The 17106-nt window shown below is 37.8% G+C and overlaps 1 pseudogene; it reads right to left on the bottom strand.

The window, feature by feature from the left end:
• Positions 1-2007: 2007 nt before the first annotated feature.
• The window catches only part of LOC139137814 (scavenger receptor cysteine-rich domain-containing protein DMBT1-like), a 33940-nt pseudogene continuing 18841 nt past the window's right edge, over positions 2008-17106 (bottom strand).

Raw genomic sequence — 17106 nt, forward strand, 5'->3', positions numbered from 1 at the left:
GACATGTGGCACATGTTACAAGAGAATATTAAACTGTAGTTGATATACAGTACAAAGTTACTGAAAGACTGGTCTGAAATGACAGCCGCTACCAGTCACTTTGGTCGTCTGTAATTTTGTGACAATGGTTGTCAGTGCGTAGTGGTATCACTAAAAACATCTGTAATACACTTTCTTATGTTACATAGAGAACCATATGCATTTTATCTTTTTAGTTGTTGATCTCAACAGAATAAGACACAGAAATGCTCCATCGTATCGCTAATGTAGGCTACGAACCATCTCTCCAAAGTTAAAGCAGTCACTTCAAATATTACATATTAGTGAGAATTTCCTAAGACATGAACAATACTTATAGTCTGTATGATGTACGTATGGTATATGTTACTGCAATATATAAAGATAGCAGGCATTTAGGCAGATCATAGTACAACCTGCTGGCATTTTGGAAGGCCAGTTGTTTATTGTCCAGACCAGATGGAAATATATTGTTTCCGTACTAACAAGCAATACACATTTAGGAAATATGCAATCAAAATAAGTAATCAGGTAAAGAAATTTTGGTAGAATGCGCCTCAGGGACAGATATTCAGACTCAAACTTGTACAATTGTACATTTTCAGCACACCCGTTTCGCGCATATTCATCTTTCTCCGTTATTCACACCAATTGAACTCTAAACGCTGACACCACTTGATCTTTGAAAAATTGCCCCTTAGCAACAGAATAAAAGCTCACCATCTCCGTAACCTCACTAACTTACACAACATACGTCTTCAACTCGCCCATAAAGAAAACGTTTCAAGACGGCTCTTTACACAAACAGCTTCTTTAACGGCGCTGATGTTAAAGATAGCGTACGTGGCACGAACGAACCTCATTACGTTGTGCTTCTTTGCGCTAAAACTCTCCATGTTTCTGATGTTTCTCAGCATTACCAACTGTTTACAGGATAAAGTCAATGACATGCGATCAAATTGGTAAATTCTCGATTAGATTAGAACCCATAACGTTTGGCATTTTTTACACATCGATGTTATCAACATTAAAAACCACTCAGCTAAATTTCAATTTTGGCTCAAATGCTTCAACAACCGAGCTAAGTTGTTATGCCTGTATTCAAACCTCGACCCTTCGGCCCTCTATATGCTGTAGAGTTCGTAGAGTACCCTCACATACATACTTGCTATCAACAAGATTAATCCCAGAATAAGTCAAGATCTTGCTAACTTTATCTCAGTTCAACTTTGAATACTTTTCCTCGGCAACTTCCCTCGACAATACACGTCCCGTCTCATCGAGCACATTGCGTTTATCCTTTCCCGTCCTCTACTCATTCTGTTATAAAGTATGGACTTGGGCTCCGTTCATGGCGCATTGCACTCTAATGCCATTTGTCAAATACCCACAGTATTGGTTTCTGGTCTGTTCACGAGCGTGTGTTGTGAACACCGATATATCGGTTTGGGAACTTACTAAATATAGTAAATATCTTGATATGACGAATGTTTACCAGAAATATATTTTCCAAAAAGAGGCTAAACAGCGCTAGCTAATCTAGGCTCAATTTGGTGACAACATACCTCAAAAACGCTAAATATGCATAAGACACCCATTTTTGTAAAGTTCAGGACACGAACAATCCGAACTTTAGGTGTAAACAAACGATTAGATTAATTTTGTGATAGAAATCAACAGAAAATCGAGTTTTTGTTGGACAGCTGTTTCACACTGGCCACAAAATTGGTTAATACTTGTCGCTTAGCAACAGCCCAGGTGTACGTCATGGCAGAGGTTATAGCCTCAGTGTGATGAAAAATTTACTATTATGTCGTGAAATTCTAAATAACTTCATTTGGTAAGTTCCCGAACTGCATGAGTAATAGCCATTGCTTTTGGGCGGTCATTTATGTAATAGAAGCCTATAGGATAGAAAGACCATAACATAAAGAGAGTTTGAGCGGGTATGTTCACATATATACGACGTTTGGTGAAGTATTTGTTCTCGATAGTTTATTACTTTACTCAGACGGTTTTCACGCCAAAACGCTTGAGAAGGTCATAAAAGCAAAGATCTAACCACCAAAGTATTATCTTGTTGAAACGTTTGCTCACGAATCCTAACAAAGCTGATCAACGTAAGATTAAGTTAAAAACAGAAATATAAGAGAAAACAGTGTAAAATACGGATAGAGGTACATTTCTAATTTTGTACTATTTCTTCGTCTAACCGGCCATGACTTCCACCTCACACAAATGTAACATCTGGTCCTTGTCAATCAGCTGCACCGATACATAGCGCCCTCTCATCGGTGTCTCACAACCACATCTTATTGGAATGGCATCTGCCTTGGCCATTTTCCCAATCACCATCATTCCACACACGGGATTTTCTTCAAAGTTTTCACTATTGCCGACACGAACCTGGGCATTCTTAAGACGATGAGCTGAAAATATACAATGGCAAATTCAATAAATGATTAATCATTTACAATTGATTCCGAAGTCAACAACTTCTGAAGACTGTGGCTCCGGACAGATCAAGGTTAATTTTCGAATGGTAATTTTAAAATCCATACAGAGCTTACCACTATGAAGGCAGCAGTAAACTTGTATTGATTACGATTGTCACCTTCACAGCTATATATTTGGCTAGGGAGACATGTGCATCAAACATTAGGCATTGTATTAGCCTGTTGTCAATTGTCAAGGAGCTACAAATCATTATGGAAACAACTTAAAAGTGAGGGCTCGGTCCTTGTTGACATAACAATGAGAATTCGGCCCCTCTTTACATCATTCGAATATTTACAATTACGATTTTCATGTGTAACTTTAATCACTCTAAATATAGGACCACTCATGAAAGGACAAACAATCATATGAGGATATATATATATATATATATATATATATATATATATATATATATATATATATATATATATATATATATATAAGCTTAAAATGCGTGTGTGTCTGTGTGTGTGTAGTAAAAACCTTTTACTTACTGCAGCAATCTTGTCTATTAGTGAGAACAACCTCGTATATGTTGTATACTTTTCTCAAATCTACTTTCCAAAAAGGCTGGAATTCCTTATTTGTCCAAGTACAAGATCCACCATTTAACAAGTCACTGTCCTTGTTTCCGTCTACAGCCTTCTCAGAGCCGCCATCTTGTCTTGGTTTGTCTGAACTCTGAGATGTTGGTTTGCCTTCTGCAACATTGCGCAGGGCAACAGGATACTCACAGGCTGAAATTTATATAAAAAACAGATCTCCTGATCTACTAGGACACAAACATGAACTATTGTAGAGAGCATTAAATCAGAACTGCTCCATACGATGTCCGTATTTTGTACCTTTATGAATTGATGAAACCAAAAACAGATGTTGCCTGTTATAAAGGATGAGCAAATTGAAAGACAACATTGCAGTTCCATTTCAAACGAATATCCATTGCCACATTGAATTAAATCTTCCCATTGTGCTTTTATTTTTAGCAATGTCGTAAATGATACCATCGACATAACACTGCAAATGTTTTTCTAAAGCTTCAATCACATGTTGTTATAAACAGTTTTTATACCAACTTTCACCAAAGGTGATGCTACCATCGATGATATATATGTAAATTCAAATACAAATACAGCTCGGAATATTACATTTACCCCCACACATTGTCTGCTGTATGATTGTCAAGCAAAAACGGATAGGATGTCGTAATATATGATTTACTCATCTCCCATGATTCCATAGCCATAGCATAATTTATTCTTCCAGCTTTTGTTTAGAGTTCCCTTGTTTGAAATTTTATTTCCTTTTCCCCATTCATTGGTTGCGTTCAAATTTGACAAGCACTTGCTCTTGTTTCGTCTTTGTGTCTTTCAGAAGTTTGATATGGTATTCAGTATAAAAGGAATAACCTTCGGGCTTATCATCAGCGTCGTGTAGTGTTATGTCAATAAGTTAAACTTATAACCATGACTTAGTTCAAATATCAAATTAAACTTGCTCTTACCTGCTAAAGTTGGAATAGCCGTAGCTAAATATAAAGAGTAAAGAGTTACATTACAGAACATTGGTTAACATTACTTAAGCACGTATGTACCTCTGAAGAGAAGGTCTAATTTTGCTCAAATTTCCTCATTTAAACTCTGTCGATTGTCACACAAAATCAAGAATAGAAATCAATTGTGCAACGTTTGGTACAAGATAAACAAATTACCAAACAAATCACTAATTCAAAATGGGCGCCGCCCTTATGTTACTGTAAAGGGAAAAATAAAAATCTCCAATTTCGAAAAAAATTGTGAAAATATTTCAGTGAACTCTGTTGTAAAGTTGCTCATCGTTTTTCAAGATTTCTTGGTGAGGACAACAAAAGAAATTCCTGTCAGATAATCACGTAATAATTTGAAAAATCGACTCGTTCATGAGCATAATTGGAAAGTAGACGGGCTCCGAGTGACTGGTACACTAGTCTATTGGCCACACTAAATTTAACTTTCGTACACTGAAGTAGTTGGAGTTTAATGCTCTGGCGATCGCCTGTTGAAACGGTAATTGAGGTAGTATGCGCCTCGAAAGTGAAAGACGTAAACTTTTGCCCTACGTTTCCTCAAGAAATCTTTCAATCATTCTCTTTCAAAATCAAGAATAAAAATAGGGGTCACCGTGCAAATTTTGGTACTAGAGGAACAAATTACCCAAGATTTACCGATATTAGAAATTCAAAATGGCCGCCATCCCTGTGTTAACTCTATGGAGAAAAATTAAAATTTTCGAATTTCGGAAAACTAAACAGGTGAAAAGTTTTCACCAAGAGCTTTAAAATGAGCCCCCACATGTGGTATATTAGAAGAAAATTGTAAAAGTTTGAGAGTCCGAATGTCTGTCCCCGAGGTGCGTTATACCTTAAATAATAAGAAAAAATATAGGAACTATTCGAGGGACTCTCCAGAAAAAAATACACGTGTGTATGAAAGTCATTATAACCTTCTTCTTGGATGGCTTCTTTCAAGTTTTGTCTTGCTATTCTATTCGCATGTAGTTCTGTACAACAAACGTTTTGATTGTGACATGCGAGAGGCTATGTTTTGTTTTAGTATCATCTGTCTGCTGTTCTCTGTTTATAAAGATAATGTCTCTCTCTCCAGACATCGGATTAGAAAAGTACCTGTTTTCGTTGAAGTACTATTGGCAATTCAAAGTTAAAATGTTTGATACTTACACCAAGGCTCAAGAGTTGTAGGCAGTGGTTCTAGAGTAGTTGGAGCATGTGTTGTTGGTGCTCTTGTTGTCGGCGCAGCTGTTGTTGGTGCTCCTGTTGTCGGTGCAAACGCATATGCACAACAAGGTAAGTCAGAAAATTTGAGTTTTTCGTGCAATTTATACATGGGAGACAAACATAAGTCAACATGCCTTGCATTGTATTTGTTATTCAACATGCAAGTGCTATTCACAATAGTGCTGTTCATTTGTACTCACGGAACTTTATTGAAGATAGATAGATAGACATGCGAATAATTTTATGCATGAATACATTTATAAGCAGAAAAAAAAACAGCTGTTCTGATACCTGTGTACGTACATGCTTGCAAAGGTAGATAGATAGATAGATAGATAGATAGATAGATAGATAGATAGATAGATCATAGATAGATAGATAGATTGATAGGTACCAACCTACCTACCTACCTACCGACCAGCCTATCTGCCTGCGTACCTACCTACCTACCTACCTACCTACCTACCCATATTATGAGGCGCCGAATGTCAAATAATTAGTTTACACATTAAAAAACGTTTCTGCGAGTGTAGAGTGAAATAAGACGGGTTGCCTATGCCAATTTACACGTACATAGCCTACAACACGCATGGATTTACACGTATGCATGAACGTACCCATGATTTCAGATTTGTACGCGATACATTGCAACAGGTACACCCGCACATATGTACATAAACACAAACGTACGTCACAGTCCCTCCGCATGGATACATAGAGACATACACAAGTTCATACACGTACATACATACACACATGTATATATGATAACACGTCCACATGTACACATACATACATACATATATACATGGATACATAGATACATAGATACAGATACATACATACATACATACATACATACATACATACATACATACATACATACATACATACATACATACATACATACATACATACATACATACATACATACATAATACATACATACATACATACATACATACATACATACATACATACATACATACATACATACATACATACATAGCATAAATACACAGGCAGTGCACCCTTGCTATGAAGAGCTGCAATATAAAATTAATGTCACCGACGTATATTTGAGCACGAATAAAAAATAATGAAAAAAAGGAAAATTAACTCACTTGTTTTCGGTGCTTGAGTTTTTGGTCTAGGTGGTGCCTTGGTTGGCGGAGCTGTGGATACAATTTTACACTAATTATGCACAATTAATGTCCATTTTAACAATTGAAATGCACATTGTAAGAAGCACCATAATTATCACGTCTATCTTGACTCTATTGCCAACTACATCTGAATGTAAATGCTGATTTCATACATTATATACAAAACTGAGAATTACAATGTAGTTTGGCAGATGAACGAAAAACTAATTGCTTATCCCCTAAAACTGTCTTTCCATCTATATAGCCACCGTAACCCGTTATTACATAATATGTGTGTGTGTGTGTGAGAGAGAGAGAGAGAGAGAGAGAGAGAGAGAGAGAGAGAGAGAGAGAGAGAGAGGGGAGAGAGACAGAGAGAGATTACAGTGCCAAACCACGACATTAACGAATTTCCTGAACCTGATATGGTAGGCTGTCTATCATAATAAATCTACTCAATACCGTATCCATTTGAAGTTTGCAATGATGATTTTGGTTTTTGACCACTAAAACACTTAAATATGGATGGTTCAAGTCGCGGTATCATCTGACTAGATTACTTTTAACATGTTAAAGCTGTTCAAAGATGTAAACGATTGAGTAAGCATAATTCTTGCAAACTTAGGTGAAACATATTGTGACCATTCCCATGTCCGCATATGGAAAACAGGTTGCACTTCATATGAGCAGGCGGTATTTGTATTTTAAAAAAGTTATTGGAATAGCTGTTTCCTGGTTGACTCATTTTTGTCAACGAATGGTAAGTAGAACCTTGACTTTACTCGTAATAGTTGGAAAAAAATGACGTATTTACTTCCGAAGGTGGAAGACACAAACCTTCACAAGATACGCCAACATCTTCACTGTGCTGGCAGTTGTGAATACCCCAGCCTGAACTACGACAGGCACTCAAACCACTTTCACCACCAGTGCAAGCTACATCGTCCAGCCATATTTGCCCTGTACCTTCTCCAAAGTGTGCTGCCTGATATTGGGTACCGCCACTGTGCCAAAATAATACGTAATAAATGTTGACACCGAGCAATGAATAACAACATTTAATATTGAAGGTTGTGAGCACAGCCTATCACCAGTGCAGTTACTGTGAGAGCCAATGCTGCAGAATTGGATGTAAATTAGGCCATTTCCTTTAAATCTGCACAAAAGTCACAAGTAGACAGTTTGAAAAAGTAGTAAAAATAGTGTCACCATGCCTGGTTCCCAGGTAATATGGCATAATTGCATCTTTAGTTACAGAAGAACCCATGGAAAATACTGACATATCAGTTTTCGTACGTACTTCCTACTTTCTCCTTCGTAAAGCTGAATGTACTGGTGAGAGTGCAAGTCATGTTTTATGGCTATCATCATATGTTCCTACTGTTGTAGTGGAAGGAGTCTAAAAGTTTGGCCTTCCACAAGACAATAGCTGTAACTTTTCGTATGTTCCAGGAAATTTATGCGTTTTCGTATTTTTCCTCATTACATGTTGATTGACACCCAGTATCAGCCTCGTTAATACATTGTATTGTGTACATGGTCATTTCTTCAATTTAGCTGAGAGCTATCATTGTACAGTATATATTCACAGGATGTCCTGACTTGTGTGAATAATGGGCATCCCGACCTGATTTTGACCATAGAAAACTGCCTTTCGCTGACAAAACAAACGTCACAAAGACGACAACATGTAAACACTGGCACTGTATATTGCGTTTTTAGCTGTCAACACCATCTTTCTTCCTTTTTTCCACATATTACCAATTTCGAAAATGTAATGATTTTAAAATAGGTACCTGTATCCCAACTGCCGGCAGACCACTGTCGCGTCGACGTTTTCAAAGTAATCATCGCAAACAGTACCCCACTCGTTTGCAAAAAGTATTTCAACACGACCTTCGTATTGATTGGAGCCGCCTACCAAGCGAATAGCACCTGTTGCAAGTGGAGCTTGACAGGACACGCCAACATCTTCATCGTGTTTACAATTGGAAACACCCCAACCTGGATTTCCACATTCACTCAAGCGACTTTCAGATCCAGTGCAAGCTAGATCGTCCAGCCATACTGGACCTGTCCCTTGTCCAAAATGTGCAGACTGATATTGGATACCCCCACTGTTGGTAAATGATATGACTTAGGTTATATACTATTAAGAAAACTTTGTCTGGGGGAATAACAACAACATTTCTGTACCTCATCATGGTCTCTATTCATTTCACGTGTCTTCTACAACGTGCATGTCACTTTCAAATGAAGAGTCAGTATCGAGAATTTAAAGCGTTTAGATAATTAATGATAAATTAATGGTCTTTCTCTACCTACCAGCCCCTTCCCATTAAAATACTGTCCTTTTTAGAAATGATCAGTTTTCAATAAAAAACTATATACCTGTAACCAAGTTGTCGGCAGGCCACGGTTGCATCAACGTTTTCGAAGTTATCATCACAAACAGTACCCCATTGGTTTGAGTAAAATATTTCGACGCGGCCTTCATACTGGTTTGAACCACCCATCAAGCGAATCTGTGCGCCAACGACAGGGGCAGGAGCTTGACAGGAAACACCGACATCTTCACTGTGTCCACAATTGTGATTGCCCCAACCATTACTTCCACAGGCACTCAAACGACCTTCACCTCCATTACAGGCTACGTCATCCAGCCATATTTGTCCTGTACCTTCTCCAAAATGTGCTGCCTGATATTGTGTGCCACCACTGGGAGTAAAACATAAAATGTTAATGCTGTGAAGCTATTACCAAATATCGCCTGTTCCTGCGTCTTGTCAGCATGAGTGTAATTTGTGCTGCGTTAGATCATTGATGTCATTAGTCATAAAAGAGACAAAGCTGAGTGTCTGATCATCAATGGAGGTAGAAACGCATTTTCTATCTCCATGGTCTGACGAAGCACAAATGACACGAATGCTGGAACAATGCACGAAACAGGTGATATTATAGAAAAAGCGGACGACGCGCTGACCATTAACGTTTATTTATCATGTTCATCGGCAAGGGCGAGAGGAAAGTCAAAAATTAATGGGCGAGGCTTGCCGAGTCCGTTAATTTTGCTTTACTCTCCCCGCGCCCAAAAATAAACAGTAATGGTCAGCGCGGACTCTGTTATTTCAATTATATTATCAACGAACCCCGAAAAAACGTCAAACTTTACAAAAATTTCCCGTGCGAACGACAACGGGCCCCAGAACCTGTCAGTGAGTAGTGCGCGCGCTGCAAAAATTTTGCAAATCCGGATATTTCTTTGAAAAAAGTGTCTAAACTTGGCCAACAAATGCTCCATTTTATTTTGTGGTTGATTATGATCTTTGTACAATTCACGATTTTCGTTTTATCCCTAAAGTTACTATGTTTACGATATTATTCATTTTCAGGGGCATGAAAACAAACCATTACTGTGTATTTGTGGGCAGTCACGTGGTTCAGCTCGACCAATCAAAACGCAATGGACAGGGCATGGTAATATAATGGGTAATAACCAATTTATCATATACCCATGTCCAGAACTTTACGAATGATAGGAAAAACTTTTAACTTTGAGGCTTTACTCTTGTTCCGCCTTTGCGCATAAATATAGAATATTTTTGTGAATGGGTTTCATTTATATAATGTACGAAGAAGTCAACACCACATCCATATCTCAATGAACACCATGAGGCAAGATGCCGAGATATAAAAATTGTCGTATGGGAAGAACGTTTTAATGGTGCAGATCAAAAACTGTAGCCTGCTTTTAATCTTCCCTGAAATCGATCGCGCTTCATCGTCGTACGGAGCGGAGAGCGGTGGCCATATTTTTTGTTTACACTGAGGGTTAGCATGTCAACAGGTGCCGCACTCGCGACATCGCTGTCACGCCGTGCAAATGGTGAAATGGAGAACTTGAGTACAATTTACAAGAAATTTAACGGAATAACGTTAACCATTGCATAACATTATAAGATTCAATATATTTTTCCTGTATTTAGCTACCTGAAATACCCTTGTTCCTCAAAGCCGTTCAAATTTTTGTCGGCAAGATCGCATAGTAGGGGAGAGATAGCCATCTTGTTTGTTTACGATCAAATTGCAATGTAGTCCGAATACACTAAAAATCTGATGAGGTTTATCTTGACGTTCACTGTATAAATATCACGGCTGATATTATACGGTAAATTCCACCAGGTTGGAGCGCAAAGGGCATCGGTATACGATAATAAAACATACTAACAATTATGATATATGGAATTCATAAGAACTAAAAACGAATATAAACCCTATTTAATATAAGGTTCAATATACAATAGTTGCAGTGAAACATTATTAACAGAACAAATACAGAACCTTCGATTGAAGATTGAAGTCCATAATATGCTGCCTGGTATTGAGTACCACCATTGAAAATAAATAATGTCAAATTTCAGTATTACTGAACAAATATTCGAAATTAAGGTTAATATGTGTTCTGTCAAAAATGTAGAATAAGGAATGCGAAGAGAAACTTTTTGTATAAGAACTGATATCATCCCGCTTGTTACCGCACTTGTTGGATATTTTAAATTTAGACATGTGACAACTCTAATGAATACCGCGGTGGTATGTACACATGTGTTCTTTCTTTCTATGTGTTCTTCATGTTGATGAAGCTGATAATTGTTCCCCAAGTGTATTGCTTTGAGCATTCAATTTCATACCTGTATCCCAATTGTCTGCACACTACCGTTGCATCGATGTCTTCAAAGCCATCATCACAAACTGTACCCCATCGGTTTGAGTAAAAGACTTCAACGCGACCTTCATACTTGTTTGAACCGCCCACTAGACGAATGGAAACACCTCCCTGAGGCGGTGGGCCTTGACAAACAACACTAACATCTTGACTATGTTCACAGTCGTATATACCCCAGCCTGAATAACCGCAGGCACTTAAATCTTTTTCTCTTCCAGTGCAAGCCACATTGTTGAGCCATATTGGTCCTGAACCTTCTCCAAAGCTAGATGTACTCATAGTACCCCGACTGAAAAAAAACCATATTGCCGTCGTAGCAGCATACGTTTGCACCGAGGTTTAAAGACAATATGTAGTAAGAGATATAAATCTTACGGGAAGAAAATGTTAAAACGAAAAACACGGAATGCTCTGGTGAATTACAATAATCTTAGGGAAGAAAATGTTGAAACGAAAAACACGAAATGCTCTGGTGAATTACAATGATCTTAGCGTAATTAATCTTCAATCTGCTAGGTCATCGTTTCCAATGTGTCTCTCGTTTTAAAAAAGTATTTCGTTTGCATATAAATTATTACCCGTATCCTAATTGTCCACACACCACAGCAGCATCAACATCATCAAAGCCGCCATTACAAACAGTACCCCATTGGTTCGTGTAGAACACCTCGACACGCCCTTCATATTGGTTGGCACCTCCTACCAAGCGAATTTCAACGCCATCTTTTGGAGCGAGACCCTGACAGGAAACTCCGACATCTTCGCTGTGCCCACAATTGTGAATACCCCAACCTCCATTACCGCAGTCGCCCAAGCGACGTTCAACTCCAGAACAAGCCACGTCATCCAGCCATATTTCCCCTGTGCCCTCTCCAAAATGCGCTGCCTGATATTGGATACCGCCGCTGTGAGAAAAGAGCATATCGTTGAATAACTCGCAATCATAATTGTAGAAGTTATTCCAACAAATGAGATAATGATTTCGTAGTTGGGGAATCAGTCACATCTACTGCACCAGGAACTGACAGATCTGTAGGCAGGGTTATTTTGATTCGGATTGGTAAATCTGCGACGTGTAAGTATCAGTGTATTTTGGTTTGAATGAAAAATAAAACAATTATAGTTTCTACTCTGGAACGAACGCTTGTAATGTTTCATTGAAAAAACCAATTACTTACTAAATAAATGAATACATAAATGAATAATAAACATATAAACAATTTATCACAACAAAGTAAACCTACTTCTAGAATTCCCTTGACATAATCAGATACATATTTCGGCTCTTTGTATATATATATATATATATATATATATATATATATATATATATATATAGAGAGAGAGAGAGAGAGAGAGAGAGAGAGAGAGAGAGAGAGAGAGAGACACACAGACATATATACGCAATGTATACACTATATATATATATATATATATATATATATATATATATATATATATATGTATACAGTGTATACATTACGTATATATGATGTCTGTGTGTGTCTCTGCCAGTTTGTCGGTCCTCCTGTCTGACAGTAACAATTTAATAATAAGACAAATAAATCCATAAATTAATAGATATATGTATATTTATAAACCGATACGTTCTGAAAAGATTTATCACTCTATATTCACTCACACTGTTTCTACAAGACCGCCTACCTGTATCCAAGTTCTCGACATACCACGGTTGCATCAATATCCTCAAAGCTATCGTCGCAAACAGTACCCCATCGGTTTGAGTAAAACACTTCGACTCGACCCTCATACTGAGAGGTACCGCCCACCAGGCGGATTTCAGCCCCTCCTTCTGGCAGTGGGCCTTGACAGACAACACCAACATCTTGACTATGTGTACAGGAGTAGTCAACCCAGCCTGTGTTACTGCAGTCACTAAGTTGACTTTCACTCCCAGTGCAGCCCAGTCCGTTAAGCCATATTGGTCCCGAACCTTCTCCAAAAACCGACGATGTGCGCATGGAACCTCCACTAAAACAGTTAAACAGTGTCGTGTTAGTTATTTCGCAGCATGTGGTTGTAAAGACGAACATCATGTAGCACACACCGGCAAGGGAGTACTTCATCGAGCAATTTTTCACCAAACGAAAGTTCACGAACAATCTTTCGTCATGTTTCAAACCCTGTCACTGGTCAGCTTTCGTCATATTTGCATGTCTCTCGGCAAAATTTGCGGAGTGATCAGATTAACTCAGCATTATGATGGGATAGTAGCTAATCAATTTTTATTTGTCACACACTCTCGTCGCCTTTTATCTAATTTTCATATTCAGGTACTGCTTTCTGTTGCTGTCAGGACAATACACAGGAATAATAGCAACGGGGATTGTTCATTATTCGCTAGCAGGGTTTGAAATAACCTGGAAAGGCAGAGTCGCCTGAACGTCGTTATGTTGGTGAAGCAGTCAGCTTTTTTTCTTGACATTATAATTGATATGATTAATTTCAGTTTATTATGAGCACAGTGGTCGAGTACAGACCTCCCACAGATCTTGAGATGAGCTACATGAAATCATGAACAACTGTCAGACGCAATAGATAAGAAAAACAAACATCAAGTAATTCAGGATTAAATCTGTTCAAACCAACAGGATTTTTGTTGAAACAAACCTCTAAACCCAGGTCACAAATGTTATCTTCTATACCACCTTGAGAAAAGTCATAAACGTATCAAATGTTTGGTGAAGGGGAAATCACACACCTTCGTGATATTGAAAAAAACCCAGCAATTTCATTTTGACTTTGCTTGCGTGAAATATTCATTCCATGTCACTAACTAGGTGATAGCCATCTATCAGACAAGGAGTTTTCCCCTGATTGGAAAATAAGGATACGACAGCTGTCCCCTGATAACATAAAGTAGTATCTGAATATGATAGTGAGACGAATGACGACGGGGTGAAATAACGAATAATAATCAACTCTAGGTGGCTCTAAATTATTTACGCCGAATTTATAATTTGAATTGAAACTCGGAAAAGAATCGCAGACACGGAAGGGTATTGCCAAGGCTTGTCAATGCATAAAGTTCAACCGTAAATCGTGCAGCGTGTCCGCTAAAGGGAGGAAAGCCCGATATTTGGAAGGGTCAGCAAAATGCTTGTCACGTGACTATTATGAAAATAATGATGTGTACTGTGCACAGTCGTATTTCCCAACATCAGGACTTTCAGAAAATATATACTTTATTTTGGTTTGGGACTTCTGTAACTGACAAAAATAAATAAAAATCTGGAAGTGTCTTTAAGGTTTGTAGCTACCTTAAAAATTCCTTATCGCAATAATTTTAACATCAAAAAGGAGAATGCATAACTTCAAAATTTCATGACCGTCGTCAAATCGAAAGTAAGTGCAGTGAAATGCATTGTAAAAATAGGCATACGTAAAATGTTCTCAGCTATGAGGCAGACGACAAAAAGTGACCATGCTGTTATGACGAATCGTGAGGAGAACATACCATTGGGGAAGTTCGAAAAGACAATAATTCCAAACATTTACTCTGCTCTTTCTATTTCTATCTTTCTATCTACTATGATTAGTTAGTTTTAACGTCGATTTTTCATGTTATCTTGTTAGACTGTTTGTTTCAGCAACAGTTGAGGGATCAAGTTTAGCAAAACTGGAATATTATGATTTCAAATAGGGGTCGTCAGACCTAGTTTCATCACAACGACGTATTTGCTTACTTTACGCACTTAATAATATAAATAATATAATATTTAAAAGTTTTAAACTACGTGGGAGGACGATTGTTAAGAAATAAGAGAAAAGAAAACTTATATAAAGCTCTTCAGAATCAATTGGCAGTGGTCTTAATATTCTTTACAGCCTTGCATTCACAGATGATATTTTTTGTTTTGTGTACGATTCTGTTAATAATAATAGTTACCCGTAACCTAACTGTCCACATACAACAGAGGCATCAACATCATCAAAGCTTCCATCACAAACAGTACCCCATTGGTTTGAATAGAAGACTTCGACACGACCCTCATATTGATTGGTACCACCAACTAGACGAATATCAACACCTCCCTCGGGTGGAGGGCCGTGACAGGCAACGCCGACATCTTCGCTGTGCTGACAGTTGTGAGTACCCCAGCCTGCATTACCACAGTTGCCCAAGCGACTTTCACCTCCATTACAGGCCACATCGTCCAGCCATATTTGTCCTGTGCCTTCTCCGAAATGTGCTGCTTGATATTGTATGCCGCCACTATGAATCAAGCATATGACGGGGAAATGTTATATACGCAAATTGTGTTTGGAATAAACACGCCGAAAAATCCTGCTGCGATATTATGTATCGTCGCCGGGACTAAAAACGGACATAGACCTTATAGCTGGCAGTGCACAAGACAATTTAATCAGTAATATCGCGTTTTCTATCCATATCAAGGTGACAGTGTCATCGCTATGCTGAATGTTATCTGTAAAGTAATTGTAAATGCTTTTTTATTCCTTCTTTAAAAAATGAAACACATACATTCTGAGAAATGCATAGTATAATTTCAGGGGATAATTTCGCGTTGTTTAGTGCTACATATTTACAGTCTCAGTTTTCAGTGTGGTATTCAAGATAGATATGTCTCATTGCCTGAATGTTTTTATTTGCAAAATCAGTTATATACCTATATCCGAGCTGTCGACAGACCACAGTGGCATCAATGTCTTCAAAGGCATCATCACAAACAGTACCCCACTGGTCAGAGTACAGTACTTCTACACGTCCTTCATATTGTGAAGAACCACCTACCAAGCGAATCACGGTTCCTACAGATGGGTCGACTACGGGTGGAGGAGGCCTGGCAGGAAACACCGACGTCTTCACTGTGCTGACAGTTGTGAGTACCCCAACCTGCATTACCACAGTCACTCAAATGGCTTTCAGCTCCAGTGCAAGCTACATCGTCCAGCCATATTTGCCCTGTGCCCTGTCCGAAGTATGCTCCCTGATATTGGGTGCCGCCACTTAAAGTAGATAATATTTACGCTGTTTAACATCATGAATTATACTACTGAAATGTATGTAGTTATATATTCATTTAATGACGTAATGAGTAAAAAATCAAAGTCAATGTCATTTGGCAACTGTCAACTTACTTGTCGTTGCAAATATAGTGTATGGATGATACATTGATACATTTAATTGTGATTTTACTTGTTCGATGTTAATCGAAGCTCGCAGACAATAATTCGTAGTAACATCTGATTTTCGGTTACACGAGAGTAAGAAACGAGTCCGTTTGAATTAGCAAGAAAAACAATAGATTTTTGCTTTCGTTCAATGATAGATTTTCCAAAACTTTAAACCTGTACGAGGTTCACTGATCTCACCTACGGAAGACCAATACCAAGCACTGTCAGCATTCAGCATTCTCCTTTACATAATCAATGCTGAAAAATCTACGCTGTCAAACGAACGCTCTGAGTTGGTTTCAAAATGTAACCACCAAAACAAATATTATTTATCAAACTTTGACACCACAAACAAAAAGAATGGTTCGTCCTAATCATATAAATCATATAAACAAGAGTGTCGAGCTAAGAATCCTTTCACTTCTTTCTGAGGATTGCAGGATGAAAAAAACTTAAGTATCAGAATCATTACTTTGCACTTGAAGTAATTTTTTATCTATCGATCTATCTATCGACCTACCTATCTATCAATTTATCCATCCATATACATACATACATACATACATACATATACATACATACATACATATATATATATTCATATATATATTCATATATATATATTATATATATATATATATATATATATAATATATATATATATATATATATATTATATATGTCTCATGGCTATCTAATTTATTTTTCAAGCTTCTTGGATGTACGACTACAGTTAAGGTGGCGCTGCACATAATACAGCGTATCAACCTCTCGTTTTTACAAAG

This window comes from Ptychodera flava, chromosome 7, assembly GCF_041260155.1.
Source record: "Ptychodera flava strain L36383 chromosome 7, AS_Pfla_20210202, whole genome shotgun sequence".
NCBI classification, from domain to species: Eukaryota; Metazoa; Hemichordata; class Enteropneusta; family Ptychoderidae; genus Ptychodera; species Ptychodera flava.